Genomic DNA, 24,836 nt, shown 5'->3' with positions numbered 1-24,836 from the left:
TATGAATATAGTGACACACATTTATTGGTTGTCTCTGAAACAAAGGGAGCATGTTTTGTCTGTTCTGATTGCTTTCAGTTGATTCATGTCAAGGTTTGAGCCAATTTACCTTTATTTTGTATTATTGCATTCTGCTTCTCTTCAGTTGTCATTTGTGAGCATGGATGCTAATAAACTCAAACTAACTCATATTTCAAAATCCTGACATTTATTGTGACACTATTGCCTAACACAAGCTCTCTATGTACTTTATCCTCTGTACTGTGGTCATGTTTGGTCTCTTCCATGACATTTCCATGTTCATTTGATACATTTTTCAACACAGTTTTCCTCTCCAAGCCTTTAGTTTCAGTATGATCCAAGTCTTGTACCGCCTCTGTGATGACCTCACAGGTTGTATATTTGTTTCTCTTTTCAGTCTCTGTGATTGTCTTTAATCCCGACACCTTTTGAAGCGCACTGGTCAAACTCATGTTTGTTTTAAAGTACCATATTAAAAACTGACATCGGAATAGACATCCTACAGCAAATGGTTGAGGAGATAAAAGCATTTAGTTTTAAAGTCAGTCAGTCAATGTCGCAGATTCTCTGCCTGCGTTATAGATGCCACAATGACATCCAGCCTCTTCATAATGAACACAAAAGAACATCGGGTCAGTCATTTCAACGAGCAGCCAATAAAGGGATGTCTGCATGAAGACCTGCTCAGCGGACCTGCTGACTAAACTGGACGTTTGTCAGATTCAGAGTGAATCTGTGATTTAATGTATGAATCTGGGATTCAGCTACTTCAACAAATGAAATTTAAACTTCACTGAAATGCTGTTAAAACACGTTGACTATACACAGCCCATAAAACTCACATTCAAACTACATTCTACATCCTTCTCCCTCAGAAATATTAACACAATTATGTTCCATCACTAACGGCTAGTATCAACTGTGTTTACAAAGTCAAAGCGCAATATATTTATGTTAAAAAAACCACTTCCACTCACAAAAAGGACATGCAGGGGTTTTATTTTGAGCAGACGGTGACTTGACTCTAATACTTGAACGTGAGGGCAACACAAACGCAGGATTTTGCTGAGGAACAAACTAATATCCGACCAGGATTTCAATTCAACAGTAAACTGACGCGAATGAATGCGTTACGATACGGTTTCCATGCTAACAGACTCAGAGTTAAGGTTACCTCTCTGCAATGTTCCCTCTAATTTTTCATGTGTCTGGGCATACACACAAGCTCCCTGAGCACACTGAGGACCACTGTGAGCAACATCAGATGTGCACGCTGTGGCCACACACCAGTATCACACCTGTTCAAAACCTTGGATCATAGCAAGTTACATGGCTTATTAAAAGAATCAAATTACAGCAGCAATTTTCACTAGTTTACTTTTAATATAAGTGATTTGACAAACTTTAAAGGAAAAAGACAAAAATCTTGTTGTTCATGAGATGTGTAGTATGTTTTATGTGAGAGTCCTGCTTGGCCATGGGAAGAGTCCTGCTTTGGCCTGTGTGAGGTCCTGTTGTGGCCTGTGTGAGGGTCCTGTTCTGGAAGAAATGATACATATACACCTTTCAGACATAACATTTTGTTCACATTAAAACATTCACATTTTGCACAATGACGTGTGCTGTAGCTTGTGATACAGTGTAAATTCCTGTAAATCTGACTTAAATTTTACCTTATTTTTCACGTCTGTCCTTCTCACTTCTCCAATGGTTGTACACTTTGTCCAGGTTGATGGCTTCGTCTGCTTCTTGCTTTGACTTTATGCGCATCAGCTGGTCCAAATGTGCCACTTCAAGACGATTTCTGGATGCTGTTTTGATTTTATTTTTATTTTTTTCTGCTGAATGTGACGCTTGAGGTAGTCCAACTTCCATTCAGTCCACATTTTTCCCTCGGAAAACTCATTTGCTACTTTAGCTTCGCTGCATGTTTTGCAGAGTAGACCCTTCCCCCTCGAAAAAGAAAAAATCTCACCCAGTTTCACCGCTTGTTCTTCTATTTGAACATACTCCGACAGCCATTCCATCTTAAAAGAACCACATTTCTTTTTTCCAATGGCTTGGTGAGTGGATGTGTCGCTGCCCGTTCGTTTCGCCATGATAAGGGGTTAGCATTTGCGTCTCGTAACTCCGCCGCACTGTTGTTAGCTAGCTAACCTGCACGGCGCGAATGGGCAGGGCAATAGTGTCAATGCTATGATTGGCTGCGTAGCGTAAGTGAACCGAATCGTATCATTGGCTGGACACCTGTCACTCACTGAGTTACGTTGCAAAATAGTACAGAAAACAAAATTATTATTATTATTATTATTGGTTTAATTGATTAGATAAGATTAGGACTAATATTAGATATTAATTAATACGTTTATGTTGAATTTTATTTTATGCGCTGCATAGATTTTCTTGTGCGCTGAGAATGTGCGAGCAGTGCGCGATTGCTCAAGCGCGCAGCTTAGAGGGAACATTGCCTCTCTGTCTGAAACTGAAAAGCCAGAGTTTCCCTCATATATTCTGAAACAGGACTCTGCTCCGCTGCAAAAAGCAGACAAAGTTAGCGACTAGCTGGCTAACAGACTGGAGCGTTTAGCAGCTAAAGAGACACGTTTCTCTCAGAAGTTGATGGAGACCAAAATCAGAGCTAAAAGAGAGATTGAATATTGGACTTACATTCATTGGGTGGCCACAAAACAACTTGAAATGATTCATAATGTTGCTCCGTGGCTTCTTGATATGTAAATTGATAACTGTTTCGCTAACATACAACTTTAGAAGTTGATAAAATGTCCAAAAAATATAGCCATTCTGCTTTTAGCTTAGCTGTAAGTCTGATCCGTCCATCTCAAAACATAAATCATATGTTCAGACTATTACAAGGTCGTTAAAAGTTTTGACTCAAAACAATTATATTGTTAAAAAAACAAAACATCCATCATCTTTGGGTTGAAAGATAATTGACCTGCAACCCCGTAAACAGGAGGCACATTCGACGAACGCACTGTTTGTTTAGTTTAGTCATTTATTTGGATTAATATTGTGCTCAAAGAGTTATTGATACATGTTTGTGGAATATACAAGCTGCTCTGTTTAATGTTACAGAAGAGCGAATGCTGCCAGCCTCTGCTGTGCCAATAACTCAGGAATCCTCTAGTTTATGGATATGGTGCATCTGTATTCCAGCAGCAATCTAACAGCACCATGTTGTCTGGTACACGCATCAACTTGCCATGAACAATCTGCCATAGAAAGACCGATACGAGTCTCTACTGGTAGATGTGTTCATCAAAACATTCCCAAAGTACACTTACTGTATATTGTGAAATCATAAACATATGGTGCACACCAGGCGGCTCAGACTATTTCTGAGCTTGCAGAAGGACAGGTATATGCCAACAGTTTTTGGAAGCTGTGATTTCTGCCACAAGAGGTGTTACTGACTGACAGCCGCCCAACATTTGGTCACATTTACTGGTGTATTTATCTTTTTGTCCAATCTGTTTAGCAAATAGAAAATAACTGCGGGCTGAAATTTGCACAACTATAGTGTTCACGCTTGTGTCTCGCAGTGTGTTGACGTAGAACATCGCAAGACCACTTTTTATTAAACTATGAATTTAATAATTTGTCACAAACAAAGATTCAACGAAGAAGTCCAGGTCTATCTTTTTCTATGGTTAAATATGGTAAAAGGCTAACACTTATTGAGCTCCTCTTATTAAAATGAAGCAAACTGTCATCAGTCTTTGTTTCCTGTGTGGCTTATTTGACTCTTCATGTGTAGTTTTTCTCTCCATCTGTCCATTTTGTGTTGCACCTGCGGATGAACACTGACAGTGAGAGTTTGTCACTTTAAAAGGGGAAAGGCTTTGAATTACTTCATGCATTACAATATGTATCTGTGCCAAGTTGTATGTATTATTGGTGTGAAAGTCACTGAAATAATAATGAAATGTCAGGGCAGTAATTGCACTAAAATTGAGTAATTTCTATAAACACCAAAATGTTTGCGCTGAAGCCAAATGTGTTCATTTGGATCTTTAGTACAATACCTTGTTGCCTTTTTGTGGGTTAATAACATACGATAGCTATTCTCTCTCTAACCAAGTCATAGGCCATTCAACTCAGCAGCACTAAAGTCATGCTAGTAGCAGTGTTGGACACAGTGGTGCTTTGAGCAACATGCTAACATGCTTACGTGATAACACTCACATGACAATGACAATGATCTTAGTTTCGCACATTAGTATTCTAGCATGTGAGCCTGGAAATGGCGTGTATGTTTGAACAGACTTTTAATGGCGATTCATCAAATGACATTTCATTCTGGATCTATGAATCTCAACCTGTTGGTAGCAGAGAGTTCTGCAGGAATGAGTCCTAAAACTTGGAAATTGTAATGTTTTTTGGTTGGATGTCTGGAATAAGATATGTGAACATAAGCTGAAGAGATTTTGTGAATTTAGATTTTTATGTGTCTTAAAAAAGGTGGTTGCTATTGTCAGCTGACTTTAACTACAACAGAATTAATATAAAAATGTGATGATGGCAATACGATAATTTGAGCAGATATTGCTGCTGAGCTGCAGATAAAATCATTATTTTCCATCACAACATCAGCACACAGTAAACCAAGATACGGGTTGAGCACAGCGGCTGTGCTGAGAGGACGGCTACACTGACATTTAAAATGACTGACAGAGAAAGATAAGGCCATCAAAAGGCTACCTTATTCAAGTACAGCCAAAAAACATCTGACTATCAAAATGACATGTATTTATGTTTGTAAAACAACACTCTGATCAAGGGATTCATCAGGACCGGGTGTGTTTGTATAAAGTTCCATGGGATTTCATCAAATATGTGTAATGATATTTCAGTCTGGACCAAAACTATGGATGAACTAGTATTAGATGGCTAAAATGGTACAGAAATGAAGAAGGTAGGTCTGGGGTAAAGTTGTTTAATCATCAGGAAGCCCAGGAAGCCGAGCTGTCCAGGGTGAACCCTGCCTTCGCCCAATGTCAGCTGGGAATCGGCTCCAGTCCCCTCACGTCCCTGAACAGGATAAGCGGTTAAAAGATAATGGATGGATGACTTAAAGGAGTTGGAATACCCAGTTTGAAGATGCTTCATGATCTTGAAAATAGAAGGCAAAATAACCTCACATTCACAGTAATTTGCTTTCAGTTTGCATAAGTTTGAACATCCATAAAGCTTTCTTTGAACATGTGTAAACAGCCCAGTAGTGGACTTCACAATGGCCCGGGCCTTTTTTTAGCACTGAGACTGTCTTGCTGTGCTAACTGGTAGTGTCTAGCCACTTGAGTGTGGACCGGTACATGCTGTGCTTCAACATGGGTCGGTCCCCACGGGAGCATCGATTCGGCCTGTTTTATGAATAGAATGCTTTGTTCCACAGCATTTCCACTTCCATCCCCCCAGAGCAAAATAGGTGACAATCAATACTTTATTCAAACAGAGACATCTTGTATTGAACGTCAAATAAGAGCAAAAAAACTGTGTTTGTCAAGAGAGCTTTTCCAGCCATGAGTAATCTGAGGCTGAAGTTGCAGAAATAGAGAGATGGGTAAACTCACTCATCAAAATGAAATTAATACACTTTCTTCAGATTTTTGTTTACAACAGAAACAGGCTTTTTTTTGTTCAAGCTTATCATTATGAACTAAATGTTGATTGCACCATGTGATGGCTGTAGAATAGTGACAGCATTGGTTTTTCGATTGGTTCCCTTTTAGCTTCGCTTTCACTACAGAATTATCTCTTCCTCTGGGTCGCGATCTCCAGCGAAAATGCAGGCTCCACTTACTGCACAAAGGAAGAGCAAAGCGCTTGAGTTGTACCTATACTTATGGAGGTATTAATAATAACACAAAGGCTCTGTAGTCTGAACCAGGGCTGAAAACTCTTCATTCCTTCCCACATTGTCAACGGCAGCACATTACAGCTACAGGAACAACAGAAGTAATGCATTAACTGGGAGACAAAGAATGCGAAGGAGGAGTAATCAAAACTGTTCTTTTTACTGAGCTAGATTATTAAATAAAAACACTACAAGGTGTTTAATCTGCCTTTATCAAAGCAGTGAGATTTCTTGCGTGTGATGGTAGATTACTGGCATCAGGTAGATTACTGGCATGATGTAGAGACAATTTAAACAAATAGAAAGCAAAAGGGTTATAGAATACATTACCTACTCCAGCTTTAAATGTATCTTGTTATGTATGTAATATGTCAGATCATATATGCAAATTCCTATTTTGATAAAACTGTTTCCAGTTTTTGCTCAGAAGCACAATGGATTTCTGTCTAAATTGCTCCTTACTCTGATAATTAGTTCTGTACAGTAAAGTAAAGGGAAAGTCAGCTAAAATCCTATTGTCACACATTGATAAATTGTTCTATAAGAGTGTTTAGCTTCAAAGATACCTACAAAAAGTAATGTACCAAAACTCTTAAGTAACCCACGTAATTATGAGCCAGGACATTCAGGGTGGCCTCTGCGGAGATAAATAGTGGCAAAGTCAGGTCTGGGTGGAGGGACCAACCTGGTCTAACTCCCATCTACACCGCCATCATTGAGTCCATCCTCTGCTCCTCCATCACGGTCTGGTACGCTGCAGCCACTGCCAAGGACAAGGGCAGACTGCAGCGCATCATTCGCTCTGCCGAGAGGGTGATTGGCTGCAATCTGCCGTCCCTCCAGGACCTGTTCACTTCAAGGACCCTGAAGCGAGCACGGAAGATTGTAGCCGACCCCTCTCACCCTGGACATAAACTGTTCGAGCCCCTTCCATCTGGCAGGAGGCTGCGGTCCATCAACACCAAGACCTCACGCCACATGAACAGTTTCTTCCCTTCTACAGTTGGGTTCATCAACAAAGCCCAGGACCCCGGCTGACTCTGACATCCCCAGGACAATTTCCTACCGGTCACTCCCCTGCACATCCCTTCTATGTTTCTTTATTTAAAGACACCTGACACTTTTACATACACTTACATCTTACTTGATTATAGTACCGTTATTTGTTTGTTTTTGCACTTTATTTTTGTTTTATTCTGATTCGTGTTATGTAACTCAGCTTGGGATTTCAACTCACTGACATGTGAACCGATCTACATCATTATTAGACCTTCAGAGTGTTTGTCGGAGTGTAAATTGCGACAAGTCAATGTACCAAAGGTGTGAGGGAGGGATGGTTCATACAAACACAGGACTTTCACCCAGGAGACCATTGTTTGTGTCCCGTGAGAAACGCCGATTCATTTTGTCATTTTTTTCCCTAACTTCCTGACTTTACTAACATCAGTTATTTAACTGTATGTTTGCTGTAAAGAAACCAAGTCAACTTTGACTTATTTACTTAACTGGTGCTATGTTACTAACACCACGTACATAATTAAGTGGCAAAGTTACTTGAAACTAAAGCACAAACTTTTCCCCAAACCTAGCCACCTAGTTTTGTTGCCTGAACAGGTTCTGCCTTCCAGGGGCTTCTGCAGGCGAACTGATTGTTCTTATTGCTGGACAATAACAAATAACTTTTCGTAAGATATACGAATCATTGTTTGAGCATGTGTAAAAAATATAAAACTAATACTTGAAAGGAATGCTGGGCACCAAGTGGATCGAAAAATGAACAATTGCACCACAAGCAGAGCAGAAACAATCATATGTTGTTACTTTTGAAGAAAACAATGCAGAATATTCTCTGAGTCCAGCTTGTGTTAGAATGTTTTGCTTTTTCTCGATTTCACTCATCATAGTAAACTGAATATTGTTGGGTTTTGGAAAACGAAACAAGACATTTGACACAATCACCTCGGGCACTGAGCAGTTTTTAATGACGCTTTAAAGACTAAACAATTTACCGAGCTGTTGAGCAAATATAATTGGTAGATCAATTGATAATGAAAATAATCATGGGTTTCAGTCCGACACCACACAATGTGTGATTTTACTGATAACGCCAACAGACCCAGACTGGAACTGACCAAGTCATCGCGCTCAAATCATATTTATGTTCACAATTACAGTAAGTGGGGATCCAAGGCGTCATACATTTGCAAACTACTGTATTGGTCCGATCCTACAAGCTAATCACTAATATGGGACTGGCAGGTGTTGAAGTGCTGTATTGTGGATGATGGTTCTTACCTCAGTAGTGGTCTCATTTTCTTGCTGAAACAGCAATTATGACGATGAGGATGGTGAGGACGATGGCTCCGGCCACCAGGAGGTAGCACTTCCTCTTCCTCAGCTGCCTCTGTGGGGAAAAAGTTCAGGAATTAGACAGCCTATTGGACACTGCACACCATCTGCTGTGTAAGTCAAGCAGTAATGATGCAGCTTTGCATGGTTTGCCATCAAATGCTCCCTGCTGGTGGTTCACACAGCACAGCAGTGATTTATCCAGTGATTCATCAGTTCATGAGAGCTAAAAATATACAGCTCGAAACCCACATGTTTGCATATGATGCATTTGCAGCCCTGCAAACGCCAAGTTCCACTTTCATAACCGCAGAGCCGCTATTTTGTTGTTTTTGAGCTAATTTAATGCAGTCCCATGGCACACCTTTAGCATCAACAAAAAAGAGCAGACATCTTTAAAAGGTAAAAGGAAAGGAGGAGGAAAGTGGCATTTCAACCGGATAAGATTAACACAATTGTGGAGGAACTGGGCAATTCAAGGTCACACTGACAAATACAGATAAAATGCAGGAAAGACAGAATGGGATGACTGTCCAGGGGTGGCCTACACTTCCCTCCATCAAAATGCTGTGCAGATGTCCCTGTGATGGCTCTGCTGCACATTATTCTTGTCTGTGTGATGGCACCCTTACTGTCTGAGAGGAGGACAAAGTGGAGGCAAACGACTGGCAGATGTAGAAAATCAAATAATTTCTTCTCCTGAATGTATCTATTCAGCCCATCTAGAGCAGTCAATTAACAAGCTTGTTCAGTTCATGGGTCGTTGCGACTTCAAAAGTTAAAATTGTCAAAACTGCGACAAAATGGTGACTCGGTGAAGCAGATTTATCACCTCAAAGCATTGACTTCAACAAAACATCGTGAGAATATGCTCAACATGGGTTTTAGTCTTAAAATGCTTTCAGGAAATGTGACTGAGAACTGTTAACTACATAATCCACCATGTGTCTTGCATGTCTGCATTGTAATGGCAAAGTATTTTACTTCATGCATTGTACATTGCACGTTTTCTGCTTCTTTATTAATTGATAGGGAAATGTAATTTGGTTTTTATATTATTATTTTTACTTCATACATTGCATATTTTACAATATTTTAAATTGACTGTACAGGATGTACCGATAAGGTGTCTTCCTCCCGGACTGTTGATCATGAGGAGAATGTACTGAACCGTGAACCCAAAACCAAGGTACTGAACTGTGACTTTCACCGTTCCACCACATAGTTGCTTTCCCGATACAAATTGTACGCTTTTATTTATTTTTTAATTGTTAAGGTTGTACATTATATATAATTATATATATTTAACACCCTTTTTATAATAGTTATGCTTCTGTAAGTTGTGCCATATACCTCAAAACATGTTTGCCCACAAGAACAATAAAGTGTAGCAGAATGTTTCTTTATAGGTTGTATTTACATCTACATTACACATCTACATTTACACAAAAATAAATGGGCGTGGCTAATATTTGTCCGATTATGAACGAATTATTCGTAAAAACCAATTACTCATTGATCTATGGTCTTTTTTGTTCTGGTAATTTCTGCTATTTTATACAACTTTGTTGAGAACTAACTTCACACCTTTTTCCATTAAGTTGTTTTGATTTGTTGTCAGAGGAGTCAGCGAGGTGTCAGTCTATTCAGGGATGAAGCAAATCTACTTAGCACGTTCTCAGAAACAGGTAACCACACGATGTCATAGTCACTTGCATGCCATGAATTATTCTCACGTTGAGTGCTTGTGGCCATTGAATGGATTTCAATGCTGTGTTCTGTTTCATTTTATAATATCGCCTGTGGTCAAATTTAGATTTTAAATGCTTCAAACATTTCCTCCACACAGCACATGAGCTTTATTCATCCATGTCAATTACTTGACATGTCGGAAAGAAAAGAGAGGAAGGAAGTGTTCACTGTGGAAAGCAAAAATATGAAAGTAAATAGAGTGAAGAGTACGGGTTAGGGAATATGTATATGTCCTTGTCTCCTCAGGCAGCGACTGTGTTTGAGCACAGAATCGATGTTATTTTGAAATGCTTTTTCTCCCGTGTATTTTTCAGCCTGTTTTCTGCTTCAAAGGCAACGAGAGCAGCGGCGTCAGACCAGAGCCGAGGAGTCTTTAAATCCTGACGCGCTTCAAAGCACGGAGAGAGCAATTCATCTTCTTATCTGAGACTCAAAACAGGCTTTCTGTGCGGAAGAGAGAGGCAGAGGGGGAGAGGGAAAAAAATGCTGTCGAGTAATTTTCCGTTTAAACGTTCCACTCCACAACAATTTGCATAAGCAGCCCTACGTCTGTGATAAGAAGATTGGTAATTTTCAAAGGCTCTGTGGGGATTGAGAATTAAAAGCCTTTCTCCGCTATCTCGCCTCTTGCAGCTGGCCACCGCAGATTCCCCAGCTTCTCTCACGCGTTTCGTCCTAACTATGCCTTATAAACTTTCTCTGCCATCCTCTCCTTCTCTCTGCTCGCTCTGACAGTGCTGAGTCGCTCTCTCTCTCTATATACTGTATTCCCTCCCTCTCTCTCTCTTCTCCTCCTCTCTTTCCCTTCATGTTTCTCTTCTATGAAGGTATATTTGTGTCTTTATTTTTCAAAAGCAAAAAAAAGTTTCAAAAGCAAAAAAAAGTTTCAAAAGCAAAAATAAAAGTTTTAAAAGCAAAAAAAAAAGTTTCAAAAGCAAAAAAAAAAGTTTTAAAAGCAAATATATAAACTGAGAATAATTTATTTGTTAAAAAAATAAAAGCTTTGGTTTTGAATCCAAAAGTTTTGAATCCAAAAGTTTTGAATCCAAAAGTTTTGAAACTAAAAGTTTTGAAACTAAAAGTTTTGAAACTCAAAGTTTTGAAACTAAAAGTTTTGAAACTCAAAGTTTTGAAACCAAAAGTTTTGAAGTCAAAAGTTTTGAAGCCAAAAGCTGAGTTGGGTGTAGTGGGCGGGGCATACGCTGCTGAATGTATCAGGAGTTTCTATTGGTCCGTTTGACTTGCGTCTCGTATCTGCATCATCTACACAAACGGGAGGTTACGTGACATGGAGGTAAGTTGACTGCTCTGTTTTGTCAAAATTATTGTAAATATAGCAGCACTTCACTTTCTTCTCATGTTGTTCGTGTCGTGGAGTCTCTTTTTAAGAACGACATGGAGGGCTGCTGTGTTGACATGTAGCCCCACTTTTTTTTGCTTTTGAAACTTTTTTTTGCTTTTGAAAAATAAAGACACAAATCTACCTTCATACTCTTCCTCCCGCTCGCTCATCCTGGCACTGCTGTTATTTGGTGGAGAACAAGAAAATAAATAAGGTGGAGGGGCGGAACAAAAACTGGCTTAGTGTAACAAAAGAACTGTTGCAGTATTTTGAAACCAGAATTTTCCAGATTGCAGGGCAGGCTGAGAGGTGGGACAGTCTCCTCGTAGAGAGAGAGAGAGAGACAGGGGAGGATGCTCTCATCACCACTGACTTAATCTGCCAGAGAACGGTGTCCTCAGCGCCAGCACTTCAGGGCCAATGGCTGCTGCAAGCCCCGAGGGAGAGACGGCACCTGTTTCATTCACTTATTATTTCTAATACCAGAGGAATAGTTCATATTTAAGCTGGCTAAGAATCAGTGTTTTATTGATATCTGATAATTTAAAAATCTGTTTAAAATTAGACTTAAAGTAGACTGAGCTATGAAGCTATAGACGGTATCTTAAATCATGATTTTGATGGCAAAAACTAAACATATCTATTATATATATATATATATATATATATTCTTTCAGAGTGGAAAGAATCCTCTTAAAAGAGAAATGTGCAATTTTCTATGTGGATGTCGAATCAGTGTTGATGGTAAATGCAAGGAATGAAAGAAAGTCGAATTAGGCTACCACAACCAAACTCGCACAAACTGCAAAACCCAACTTTACACCAGAGATGAGCCTAGCAGGCTTGTTGGTCGACTTATAATGGGCTACCCCGCGGCATCGTGCAAATATAACGTAGAGAGGCCTGTGTATTGGATTTCTGAGTGGGCTGTCGGCAACAAAACCAGTTTGATTGCATTGTTTTACAACTTAAATTGTATTGTCGTCGTCATTATACATTAGGTATATACTATGAAATGCAACCTCTGCATTTAACCCCTCCCTAGCACAGGGTTAGCACAGGACACGTAGCAGCCAAGGATCGAACCATCAACCTTGCGGTTACCGGACTACCCTCTCTACCCATGAGCCACAGCCGCCCCATAACTTTTGCATAATAGTTATGTTGACATGGCAATTGCAGCATGTATTCATGTACCGGTCGCTCCCATCAATTTCACTACATTTTTATCTTAATTTGTGGTATTTTTGTCTTTATTACTGGAGCACTTATGGCATATGACATAATACACTCATCAACACTAGAGAAGGAGCTTGGGGATTGGATTCAGTCGTTGGCAGCAGACCTTCAGACGATTGCCGCCCCTGACGGACCACCCAGCCAGACTTCTAGGACCAAACGCTACAGAAAGCAGACACCCAGGAGAAGAGGGAGGAGAGCTCAGATGGAAGCCTAGCGATCTCAGCTAGGACCTAAGACTACTGCACTACCCAGCCTACTTCTTTCCGTTTGCAGGAAAATTCAGGCTGACCCAGCAACGGGAGGTCAGTAACTGTTGTTCCCACATCTTTAAAGAAACCTGGCTACATCGTGGTCTCCTACATCTCAAAGTATGAGTGCATAGGAAGTTATGGACGAGGATCTATTTCACTGTGTTTTGGCTGACTCTGATCTTCAGCTGCTTTTACTATTCCAGTATACGGTCAAAGAGATGCAGCTGAGAGGCCCAGGCTGAGCGGGGATTATGTGGATGGCAGGGACCCTCCAGAACCTGAGCGGCCCAGAACAAACACCGGCTGGTTGTTGGAAGAGTAGTGTAGCGAATGAGTTCTGAAACATTTAAGTGACGGTGACTGCAGCGTGAGCGGACACGAGAGAGCGATCAGTGCAGAGGAAAGTAACAGTGAATCGACATTGAGTTTGCAGTTTGTGCACAAATGAATGCTGCAGCTCTTCAGGACCAACAGCAGTTTCCTGTGTCTCGTTTCCTGGCTGCTAAGTGGAGTGACGAGGGCCGCATGAAGGCATCTTGGAAAGTAGCTTGTGAGGAATGCATCCTGGTACATGTAGGCACTGTCGTCATAGCGCCATGAGCAGGAGAACTCAGCTTTCTCACTCAATATAGCACACAGAGGATTAGATTGCTTCAATCGACTACATTTACCATCAACACTGATCTACATCCACAATAAAGGTTTCAACATTTCCCTCAAGTGATTTGTCATCTACCTGTTTGTATGCACATTTTCAATTTGAAAATAAAAAATGGATGTAACCACCAGGACTGAGGCGGGAAAAAATGTATTGCTAAAACAAAAACTGACAACATGAAGTGGAAACACCATATCATCGATAGGTGTAGTGACTAACAAATATCCATTTTAAAGCCACTGGGGGGCGAACGGGAGAACTTGTTCGGACGCGTGTTCCACAAACATTTCACTGTCTTTCTTTCGATCCGTTGGCACCTAGATGTTTTACAGGAGCACATCCTTTGGTTAAATGCAACAGCCAAACCCATCCTTCTGTCCAATGGGACTGTACCTAACTTAAAAGGAGGACAACAGAAACATGTTAGCCACAACAGATTGATAGAATCACGAACCTTCAGCAGCTTTGGGTTAACTTGTTCACCTTGCCTCTGTGGAGCTTTTTAACCATATCAGTGATGTTTTTTAGGGATTCCCTCGAGTCCTCTATCACAAGCAACCAGTGTTTTAGTCAAGACCACCAAAACAGAGACCCCGTCAAGACCAAGATCAGACTCGTTAACACTGCATGACACACTTACGATAAAATGCAAATGCACATGTAGACCAACGCACTGCTCAAATTAATCTGAAAGATCCATTTTCCCATAAAACACTCAGAGAAGACAAATTTGGCAAGAAATTATTTCAATGTAAGTTTTTCATTTGCTTTCTATTTGCAATATCGAGTTAGTAATATTCCTGCAATTTCTCTGATACCGTTATTATTTCCTAGGAGGAGAATGATTCTCCATAGTGACCATACCAAAATGTTTGGGGGAATTGGGTGCAGCTAGGCATCCAAGTATAGAAGGATAGCCTGATCGTCTCTGGTGCAGTGTCCGTTTCTTTACACAGAAGTCTTGCTTTTAACAGCTTAACTTTCAAACAAATCTCACACGTCCATATGAAGGTCAGCAGTGCTGGTCATCAAGAGCATGGACGGAGGTAGAGGAGGAGAGCATAAATGACTTGTTCACCTTTTTATTTTTCGATATGTCTGCAGCTCTCTGAGACTTTTATAAAACATAACTCACGTGTATTTCTCTAAGGGAGGATGCAGAAACGTGCATTATGAGCGTTAAAGCTCACAGGACTGCCTTACAAACCTATCTATCTCCTATCCTCCTCCCTTACATGGAAGACACAATTTCTGTGTCTCTGGGAGAAAAACTGCATACCCTATGTGACATGAGAAATACCCTCATAAACCTACGATAATGCAATGCAATGATAATGGCCATAACATTATTTTTCCTTTATCGCATCTGGTCGGGAAAATTGGAAGTCCATAAAATAAATAATGGTTACAGCAGAACTGCCTCACTTGTAATCGGCTTATACACAATTTACATAAAACTCAGAGTCCCATGCAGTCACCCGGATTATGATATTTAAGAGGAGCAGCAAGTAAACACAGACTTCACGGCCAATCTTGGCATCCTGGGACGAAGCCCTGTGACAACCATTGTCAACAATGGAACAATAACGCTCACCAGCATCAGCATTTTATGGGCTTTTGTTAAAGACAGCATGTCAGCCAGTCATGTTGTGTACCTCTGACACGGTTTACGCTCGTCTCTGACCTCAGCAAAATACAGACAACTAGTCAACTCAGACAGAACAGTCATGTCAGACCCTGCTGACCTACAAACCAAACAACATCAGCCATGACTCTACACTGACCATGACGCGTTCACAATCTTGGCAACACAAGTGACGAAAGTTATTGAAAGCTTGAAGGGACGTATTGGGACCTGTACATGTTCAAAAGTAATAAGTATGAAAATGAATAGATAAACCTGGATGCAATGCCAGCATCAATGTGGACTCTGTACACTATTAGCAACCACAGATGTGTACATACTGCTGCACTGCAGGTTGTCACGATACACTACCTAATGTAGTAGGTATTGACCATGGCAAAAAACGAAAACATCAGGAAAAATAATGGAATATAGAACATTAAATTCATACAAATTATTTTTATCAATCAAAAACTGATAAAAATGTAAAATCAACTTCAGTGTCTTTATTTCGAAATTAGGATACACGTATCTTGATGAAGATGAAACAAAAGCATTCATTAAGAGTCCAGCATCTTGATATTTGTTTTCCAGGTTTAGTAGACTTTAACTGTCACCCATTGAGTGGCAAATGTAAACATCATGTTCGCATGCCAGCTGGGCCAAATGTTTGTGACCAACAGATCTTTGGTAGCACAGACCACAATCAACACAAAACCATTCAATGACTGCAATGTTGCCAATTTCAAGGAAACCCCACCAGGCACTCTGCACTGATGTAATTGTGAAGGCTGGCACTGGCAGCCACTAAAGCGCATCAGCTGGCACAAACACATGAGCTGATGAGATTATGTGGGCCTATGGCTATGTTCAAAGGACCTATAGACTTCAACCACAGAAACCATTGTGATCACATTGGCATGGATGGGTTGAAGCCATAGCCTATATAAAAGAGGTACTATTCTTTTATTCAAGTGACCATATTTGGGAGAGAAGGTGGTACTGGAAAGGAGTGAGACCCTTCAGATTGTTAGCGGCTAACAGCAGCCTTAGCTAGGTAACTTGGTTAGCAGGGGGCACCCTTAATTCACATTAACTATGATATTAGTTGGGATGCAAATTTTGGGAAGAGAAACACAAGATAAACATAAACTGCGCCTACCAGAACAAATCGATAGCTAACTCTTTTAGTACAACTTACCGCTAAACACTGGTGGGCCGTCAGGGCCAGCTAAGCCATCTCTGCTGGCCCAAACACAATCACAAAGTTATAGCTATTTTATAATTGAATCATTTTTCACAAATAAATATAATATGTACATATAAATATATGTGACTGGTTCTTGTCATTGTGTTAATGACGAGGCATCCCGTCATCGGAGTTATTTCGGACATTTGATTCTCTATTTGAATCAGTAGGGAACAGCTAACTGCTGCCGTTTCCCCGCTAAGCTAGTTTAGCTTAGCCTCCCTGAACACACGCGGGGCCTCAGCTGTTTTTTGTTATTGTTCAGAGGTCACAGCCCATTGTCTGTTACGTGAGCGCAGTCCACCGAAAACATATTTCCCACAATTTAAGCTTCTGCATTTTCCAAATGCACGAGTATTATTTCAAACGTATTGTTCGGTTCATGAGACTCGTACCGAACGGTTTAATATGAATACGTGTATTCATTGTTACACCCCTAGAAACAAATACCTGTAGCTCAGTAGGAGAGCACAGAAGGCCCAGGTATAAAATGCACGGCCCGCCACTGCCGCTGAACGGCGCCTTGGTAGCGACCTGTCACTCAAAGCGGTCACATTAAATTTTGCATAACTTTAAAGCTTCATATAACTTTGAAACGGGTAAGTTAAATGAAAATGAACCCCCCAGTACAGTTGTCATGAATGGGGAAATTACCTACAGAGACCAAAATTGCTTTTTGTACCAGGCGGTAGACGGGTTTATTTCTGCTATAAAGTTGCTATTAGTCCATGTCGATGTGTTCTTGGGCAAGACACCTGACCCCAAATTGCTCCCGTAGCTGTGCCTACGGTGTGTGAATGTTAGTTATTGCCATTTTGCTTCACCTAATCTACTCAGCCTGGCATTATGTCAACCCGAACCCAAACCATAAAGCTGTGATGGGCAATTATTACTCCAACCTGAGGAACAACCCTCAACCTATTTGGATCACTGAACAAATAGAAGATGTTGGCTACGATTCAGACATCTTGAACCACATGTTGGTACTAAATATTTGCTAGAATGCAAACATTATGTGAACAGCCTAACACAAAGATTGGATCTAAATCACATTTGACGTACCTTCAATTGTTGCAAAAGAGACAGAAATAGAATGAGGGAAACAAAATCTAAAGCCCAGAGACATTGATGAAAGCACAGCATGCAACACAGGCCATGAGACGCATTGCAGATAATTTTCCTGACAATAAAGGACATGTAAGCCATGTCAAGTTCAAGACACAAAATTGCACATTGGAAAGGCCTTTTACAAAGATGTGTCTCCTGAATGACATGAACTGATAAATCTGACCTGACCAACGAACCTACTACGTACCTACAGTGCATGCATACCCCAACAGCTGGACCTTTTTTGTTTTTGAAGCATGAATGAAACGTTATGTATTGAATGAAGTGTATTCATTTAACATTTCTGACATTCATTTACTTTTAAAAGTTGAAATTAGCTCTTGAATGCTTCCCTTGAATATGCTTGTTAACTTATACAAAGATTCCTGGAAAAAAAGAGGACCTTTTTGCTACAAACTCTTTAAAAAGTCGACTTTAAGTTTATGGCTCCCAACAAATGTATGCATGTATGAATTGCGGTGGTCAATAAAGGGAGATTTTCCTTATTTGATTAATCATTCTGAGACATTCATTTTCTATGAATTATACTGATCATGTGTTGTCCTGTGTTGAGATTTTACCGTTTTGTTTGTTGTTATTATTGTGATAATTATGCTGATTAGATGTCACATAGGTGACGTGAGGCTGGGGTGTAGGCCTTTTAAATTTAGCACAGGTGAAAATACATTCTTGGGAGTGGAAGGGCAAACAATGTTCAACTGAACTCATTTTATATACACAATATGAATGCTTTGTTTGAACCTGAAAGCATTACCGGTAATTTGCTGTCTGTCCTTTAATATATGGACAATTAATTATCAGAGAACCTGAGAATGTGCATTACATTTCTCTCTCTCATTGGATGTATTGAACTTGATTTTTATCAAACAAAAACAAATGTTTTAAGAAACATCTAATGCATCCATGTTTTATTTCATGTCAAGTTTTCCTTTTTCCTCTTCAACATGCTCAGGCCAGCTCTGCTGATCAGGGTAGAGCCAGACGAATGTCTCTGACAACTTGTGTAACTTCAAACATTGTTGTTGTTACTCCATATCCTTTAAAGTAGCATCAAGAGTCTAGAGGAAGTAGGGGAAGCGTGATTGGACAGTAAGCCAGTTTCCCTGCAATCTGTCACCATTAGCCCATCCCCCCTGTCTGAGGCTAGTGATCAGTCAGAACTGTAACACTGTGATTAGGTTATTTGTTTTCATTATCTTATTTATTATTTGTCAAAAGGGTAACAATCTGTATGTGTCTTCGTGTGGATGGGTCCATCATCTGTCTACCCATTCATTTACAAGCCATCTTCCTTTTTTGTCTTCTTTTCCCTTCTTTTCTGTTCCTCTCACGACCACAATAGCCGGCGCTCTATACTACCCTCTATTAAGCCGGAGGACAACTGGGTTGCATTGACTTGAGAAGGATGTAGTTGCTTCGGAGATCGATTTCAGCTCTGAAGATGGATCGACTTCTAAGTCTACACAATGACATCAGCATGGAACCCCCGCCCCCACACACAACTCAAATCAAAAATGAATTTAGTTGTTTCGTAGTTTTTTTGCTACGTGGGAAATGGCCACAGCTTTTGTTCACTGAATTGCTAGAACATCTTTGTTTTATTGGTAATTAAAAACCATCTTGTGCTGCCATCAACAATCGGAGCTTGTGGTCCACTGAACACAGATGAGGTGATAAAACATCATTGCAACGAGAGAACTTGCAACAGGGAGAGTAATCTGCCCCTCAGATAATGGATTATAGATTCAATTTATTTTCAGTGTAAACTGAGTAGACAAGGCGGTGCACGAGAAGAAAATGACATCCGCTCTTAATTGAACAGTGCAGATGTGCAGTGGTGCATGAAGACCAGCTTCAAGGAGTGTTCAAGGCTTCATCAGTGCGTAGACTTGCTGCAAAGGGTTCGATCTCTTTCTTTCATTGAGAGGTCTGAGGGCAGATCCAACTCCCAAACAACCGACACCTGAGTGAACCTCAGGCAGATTTAGGTCCGCACTGCTGGTATACTTTATTTCCAGATTGGCCCCGACTTAAAATCAACATGGCACTATTTTGTCTGGACTTGACAGCATCACAGAGAGTCTGAAACTCTGATCAAAATACAACACTGAAGGCTTTTTCCAAAGAAAAAAAATGTCGCTGTTCATGTGCATCACTGCCACCATCTTAAAAAAGAGACAAAAACTATCATGCTGAAATGAACTAAGCAATGGGAGCTTTGTTGGCCGTGTTAACAATGATTATCCAAACCCACAGAATGATTTAAATTTGGGTGACGATACCAAATATGTCGAGGTGAATTTTGGGGAAAGGTTTTTTTGAAGTGTACTCTCTCGTGCTGAAAGTTGCACTTGTAAACAGGTTAACTGTCTTAATGTTAATTTGTTGCTCATGGTAGTGTGTATGAGTTAAACCTGAAGCACTTAAGGGTTTAAAGTGTCAGTTTAAGTGTCAGTATTGAAAGAATCACTGGAATCAGCTAAATTTGCAGTTGTAGACATTAAAAGCAATTGGAATTCCAATAGAAGTGTGTGCCATTGAAGCTGCGAACTGTCAATTTGGTATAGAAGCATCACCAGCAACAGAAACTCCAATTGAAACTGTAGAACCCAAAGTATGTAAACTGACAATCCAGTTCAGTTAGTTGAATGTCAGTCGATGTACAGGCATTGAAAGCACTTGAAAATGAGTAAATGAGAACATCTGAAAATTGAAGTGACATGAAACATCAGTTGAAGTGGAAGCGTCATTGAAACTTCAAAGATTAAAGACAAAAATATGTGTTAATTGAAGTACAGCAATTAAAGTGTAAAGTGTCAGTGAAAGTGTCAGTTGCTATTTGTTCTCACTTTTATTACAATTTTGAACAAGAAAACAGCTTGAACCATATTCCCCAAAGTGGCCTGTCAGGATGGATGAGTTGTGCAATTATGTAGTTAGTGCTTTGTTTAAAATGCTTGTTTTCTTGCAATATGATTCCCTTTAACTGTGTTAAAGTTGTGCACTTTGCATTTAATTTATTTTAAGGATCTTACCAACAGCACTTACATGTGTACTGAGCCCAAGAAAAGAAATCCCTAAGGGGACAATAAATTATATTGAATCGTATCATATTAGTTGAAGAGTAAGTGCTGAATCTGTCAAATAGGTAAGTGGGCATGCAAACACTGACATGTATTACCGTACACTTACAAAACTGTTGCAAAACAGTTGAATTGTCAGTTGACTGAATCTACTTGCATGTAAATTAAAGTGCAGGCACTGAAAGTGTTGGCCAACAAGTATGAAAAGTAAAAGTTGCAAGCAGATGATAATTAATACGTGAAATCAGTATTACAAGTGTCAGTCAGTCAGAAAGCACACCACATTTCAGTTGAAGTGGAAACTCAAAAGTACCAAAGAGTAAGTGATAGAACCAGTTGAAGTTTCAGTTGAAGTACAGTACAGCAATGAAAACATCAAAGTGTCGTTTGTGTTAGTGTCATGGAAAAGTCATGACAAATGTGTAACTGCTAAATGTCAGCTTGAAGTAGAAACACTAAAGACAATGTGTTAAAGTGTCAGTTGGTATGAAAGAAATGACAGAAGGTAAAATGTCTGCTGAACATACAATATCTCCCTTTCTCACACTGTAGTTTGAACAAATTGTTGGGACAAGCAGCATGGTCTTTCGGTTTGGGAACAATTTTAAGATTTGAGTGGACTGCAGCCATGCACAGAGATATATTTTTATAATGTGGTTATGTACCCTCTGTGGCTGAAACCAGAGGCCCCCTTTATCCTCTGTGTGAGAAGCACCAGCATTTCAACTAACTCCAATGTGTGTCAGTATTAGACACTGACGCAGAATAAAGAGCAAGACAGTCAACATAGGGCGGGAGGCAGGGAGTTTGGATGTGTCAAACAAACACAGGAATAGGAATTGGTGTGAAACCAAGTAAAGGTTGAATACATTTTACTTTGTTCTGGTACAGTAACTTACTTACTTCATGCCAGTTATGTGACAGGTGTACTTATTTTAACCCCAACTGCAATGCTTCCATTTTACTAACCAAGTAGTATTATTACCTAAACCAAACAATAAAAAATAAGGAAACTTAAATATGTTGGGACTTTATTTTGAAAAACAACTGTATGCATGTAATGAGCGGAAAGTGACCAACGTCCCTGATCGACACATTCTCACGGTGTCAAATACCAGAGCTTGGTCGGTGTTCCTAAGCATTAAACTATGACGCTCTAGTCCTCCAGTTTTGGACGTGTCAGGGACGTTTTTTCAACATATGCTAGTTACATGCAAATTGTCCATTAAAAGTAAACTTCCGTCTACACAGGCGGTTTAGGTTGAGGCCACTTAGTTCGGTTTTGTAAAGAAGCCTTGTTGATGTAACTTGACAGACTAAAGTCTGATGGGACTAACAACTCACGTGAGTCACATTGACATTGAATATCCAGTCATATCAGTTTCACCTTCTACCCACACCGTGTGGACTATCTCACACTTTATCAGTTGCTCTGAGTGTCGAATAAGGATGCAGGTGTGTTCACATTGGAGTTAGTTGAAAGCCCGGTGCAGAGCATCGGCATGGCACTGACCAAGCTGTGGTATTTGATGTGTTGGGAGCAAGAAGAGGTGGTCTATACATGTCCTCCATGTAACAGGTATAAAGTATCTAACTTTGACAGGGAGTTTGGATGTGTCAAACAAACACAGGAATAGGAATTGGTGTGAAACCAAGTAAAGGTTGAATACATTTTACTTTGTTCTGGTACAGTAACTTACTTACTTCATGCCAGTTATGTGACAGGTGTACTTATTTTAACCCCAACTGCAATGCTTCCATTTTACTAACCAAGTAGTATTATTACCTAAACCAAACAATAAAAAATAAGGAAACTTAAATATGTTGGGACTTTATTTTGAAAAACAACTGTATGCATGTAATGAGCGGAAAGTGACCAACGTCCCTGATCGACACATTCTCACGGTGTCAAATACCAGAGCTTGGTCGGTGTTCCTAAGCATGGACAGTGTTCGGCACAAAAAAGAGGGGCTGTGTAGAATCCGCACGTGGTTCATCATGCTGTCTTTCTGTCTTCATGCCTGTCTCTCTGTCTTCTCCTTTGTTGTTTTTTCTTTCTTTCAGCTGCTCTGCCGCTGCAAAGACAGCAGCTGTCTGGATTGGCGGAGTGCTAAATTGCTCAGTGTGAGCTTGGTCACGGCTCAGCTCTCCTTGAGATAATGAAATGACAATTAATGGGAAAGCTGTTGCCATTCGTTCATTTGTTCGCTCACTAGTAGAGCAGCAGCATTGGGGGACAGACAGAGCCCACTGCAGTCATGACAGACTCTGGAAACTGCCCAGCAATCGTTTTTATATTGAATAGCTGCTGATATGGCGTTGAAAATCCATGCATATAGAGCAAACAAAGTTGAGTCCATGGCCCAAATCTGATTCTGGTATCAGATTGAAATAGTCTTCAGAATTGTCTATTGAAGGTCTAAATGTCCAAAATCACAACAAGATACAGCCTTTTCCATGGCTGAAGTGAAGAGTTCAGATGCAGATCTATAGCTATGCTACTCACCTTAAAAAAAGGTAGATCCTTTATTAACCCAGTGACACCAAAGTCAATACATTATTTACGACAGCCAGGGGCCTACACAGCACAGCGCCACTCTGAGCTTTGGCCTACTGAGAGTCCCTGACAGAATGGCAGAAGACACAACAGTTCCCTTGAAAATAAAGAGCAAAAGCAGACCCTTGGGCATCTCATAAAGTGTTTCTCCAATATGTGATGTGAAGTGGAAATTCAAGCCACCGCCAAAAAACCCGTAAAAAAAACATTTCCCATTTCATTTTTGGCTGCAGTTATTTGCCCATTAATGCATTTCCCTCTCTTAGTCAATACACTTGTAGGACAAAATTGTAAGTTTATAACCATTATCTCAGTAGAAGTGAGACTTGCTCATGGAATTGGAATTACATGTGGTTTTGTGTTTTTATAAGACTCCAGGCAACTTTGTTAATTTCTTGGTCTCTATATACAATTAATTTAACTGAGGCAAAAGCTAGTAAAGTATGACATGAAATTACATCACCTCTGTTATTATGCTAGTGGGGGATGTGATAAAGCTGTGTAATCTAGTTAGCAAAGTCCCTGTTTGCATGGCTGATTCAAGCTAAGCTTCTTGTTACTGCATTACAACGCAAAAGCTCAGTCAAGTACACAAAATTAAAACAGATCAAAGTGAATGCAAAGCATGGAGCACACTCCAGTTGGGGTGCTTTATTGTACCTGGTACTGGTTGGCCTTTGCAAGCTCCTGATTGGCTGATTCCACGGTGGACGACGTAGTCTGGATGTAATCTTCAATGCTGTCTGAGGAAACAAAGAGAAGATTGATTGTTAATGGGTCACTTCTATTCCATGAATTTACAACAATGTGGTCAGGTGGCACCACAGCATGTCACGGCAATTGATTCAAGGTCGTGCTTAAACTGTGTAACCCACACATTGTTAAATCACACTGCAGCAGAACAGAAATGCACAGAATAGCCCTTTTCCAACCTGACAGGAAAAGAAGGTGGGGCAAGAGAGGCTATAAATGAGACACACCTGTGAGGGGGGGGGAAGGGAAAAACCAATCAACTCACCACAACTGCATGGAGGAACAAAGAGAGGAGTGAGAGTGTTAATGGAGTTCCCGAAAGTATAATTCAGTTTCTGGACCAGTTAAGCTTAAACTAAGAAAATGCCGACAAAGACTAAACCAAATCGGAGCAGCAAGGATCCATGACCCAACTGAATACACGGAGCTTTCTTGGAGGACCAGGCCTTACTGGAGGTGTGCTGATCCCGGGAGCAGGTGGTGGAACAAGGAATCGTGTTCTGCTACAGCTTGGACCAGTTTGGGGCTTCCTTAACTTCGGGGATTCATCAAGATAAGTCCCTTTTACCCTTTGATACACAACATGGGTCAAAAGTGACCCGACGGAGTTTTAATTGTAAATATCTTTGCAATAAATTTATTTCATCATTCAAAATTCTAGGAATTCCTCTAACTAGTTTTTTATCATCACAAATTCTTATTTTCATTTGTCCTTTCGTACTTTTTGAATAAAACACATTTTTGTATCACTACCCTTCTAAGACACAACATGGGTCAAAAATGACCCGTATTGACCTACAATGTTATTTCATGCACGGCTGAGGGTTTCTTTGTTCTATTTTTGGAAATCAATACATTTCATCACTTAATTATCAAAGTATTTCATTTTTCCTTTCTTAATTTATGAACTAAAAGTTTTTGTATTTTTACATCAAGTTTGCACACGGGT

This window comes from Melanostigma gelatinosum (genome assembly GCF_949748355.1).
Source record: "Melanostigma gelatinosum genome assembly, chromosome: 9".
Lineage (NCBI taxonomy): Eukaryota > Metazoa > Chordata > Actinopteri > Perciformes > Zoarcidae > Melanostigma > Melanostigma gelatinosum.
This window is presented reverse-complemented; position numbering follows the sequence as displayed.